We start from the raw sequence: 2,085 nt of genomic DNA, 5'->3' as shown, positions 1-2,085 counted from the left end.
GCAATTTCATTTGGGAACCTATTTGGCAAATGGCCACTGCCATTGATACTTAGGTTTGCCAAATCTGACCAGGAATGAGTGAGCAGGCATAGAAAATGGGCACCTATCCACCCCTAGAGAGTGAATCAGATATCTTGTTTAATTTCAGGAATATTAATGCCTACATTTGCACTATTTTGTTGTTGTTGTTGCTTGATTTGTTTGTTTGTTGTGTTTATTTGTAGTGTACCAGTTCCGTAAGTAATTTGGGAACCTCGTGGTAGAAATCCCAGTGGAGAAAGCAGCAGGGTACCTTCTCCCTGCTGAGACTGTCTTTCTTCCAGATTTTAGTGCTCTCTATCACTGCTTACAGTGCTTACCTGTTTCCTATGTTTTCAGTATTTCACTTTGGATAATGTATCATATATGTTCGTAATGGAGAGTACCCTCCATACCCAGTAATAGTGGGATAGGAGATGTATTCAGTTTTCTGATATTTGAGAGATTGATCATTGGGTGATGATCATAAATAATTCAAGTATATGTGCTTAGCAATGTGGAACTTGGGACCTACACATCTTTTGTCTGTGGGATTCTAAAAATGGTATTATTATTTTTTTTTCTCAGCTTTCTGATGTCTTTTGTAAACAGTAAATTCAGGAATAAACTTGGTAAAGCTCTTAACCCTAGTCTTCCTTATGAACTGCAAAGGTCAAACCACCAGCTATGCTCTGTATTTATTTCCATCCTCTGGGTCACAATTTTTATGCTTGCTTTTGCTCCCAAAGATTCTGTGAGGCTCTTCGTTAGGTCAGATTTTGTGCAAAGAAAGGAATCAATTCCTTTTCCAAAGACCCAACGTCTAATTTAAAGATGGCAGTGGACTGCAAGAATGGTAGAGCTTTGTAATATTTAATTGATAGGTTTCAATTCAAGATTTACAGAAGGAGAAGTGAATTAATTTGTAGAGGATACCAGCTCGTTCTCTAACTCCATTTTTGTTATTACTATTATTTGTGTCCTCAGGAAGAAGCCCAGTGGATAACCAGCTGCCTGGCGTTTTTCAGGTGAAAGAAGGAGCAAAGTAATTTTGATTTGGAGTACAGTGGGGCCTGTGGCAGCAGATGACAAGGTACAAAAGTCAGTGTGTAGGAAGGACTAAATCTCATGAGTCAGGCCTCTGGTAAGGGCTGGAAGCCTGTGGCTAATGTGATGTAAAGCCTCGGGGAAAAAGGTGGTGAAGTGACAAACCACAAGGATGACTTTAGCAGCAGCAGTTTCTATAGGGTTTAAGTGGGGAAGGGTCGAAGATGGAAGAGGCAGAGAAAAGATTGCAACAGTTCAAAGGGAAGAGAAACGTCCATTTGAAGGATTATGCCTTGTCTCTGCAGAATAATGGATGGAAGCCTAGAAACTGTTAAATGAAGCCTGTTTTCCTGTGCCTCTCCATGGCAGACTCCTGATTAATTTAAGCTTTGTAACATTTCTTTCAATGGGGACGCTGACAAGGTCCCCCTCTCCTACCCAGTTGCTCATTTTCAGTAAGTGTAGCAACGTAATAAATTTGAGACCTCCAGTATCCTGCCAAATGTGACAGCAGTTGGCTCAGGGTTCAAAATTTATTAAAAGAAAATGTCCACCTCAAGCATTCTGTGATGGACTATTTCATAAGAAAAACATGAAAAAAATAGCAAAATATCTGAATCAACTAAATGGCTTTTAAATAACTGTTTGATTCATGTTAATGAACTACACAATTTATATTTCCATTAAAAATATGGTATATTTAACTTTACTCTTTTGAGCTAAAAACATGTTAGAAATGGCTTTTGGTGAACCAAAGAGAAAAGCTCTGACAAAGTTGTCAATGTGTAGCTGTTGGCTAATGCTTTGGTTCCCCTACCAGGACAACACACCGCTTCAGCCCCGGTTACGACTTCTCTGAGAGGTGGTACTTGTGAAGAGCAGGTATTTGAAGAGGCAGCTTGAGTATTTGATAGTATACTCTGAGGTGCTTGGGTGAGCTGGTCATTTAGAAACCAAATCAATAGGCATGCATCTCGAGGGAATAGTAAACACAGTTGGAGTCATTCCTAATTATTGGGA

The sequence above is a fragment of the Cygnus atratus genome, chromosome 1, assembly GCF_013377495.2.
Source record: "Cygnus atratus isolate AKBS03 ecotype Queensland, Australia chromosome 1, CAtr_DNAZoo_HiC_assembly, whole genome shotgun sequence".
Classification (NCBI taxonomy): domain Eukaryota; kingdom Metazoa; phylum Chordata; class Aves; order Anseriformes; family Anatidae; genus Cygnus; species Cygnus atratus.
Note: the sequence above shows the minus strand (reverse complement) of the source record.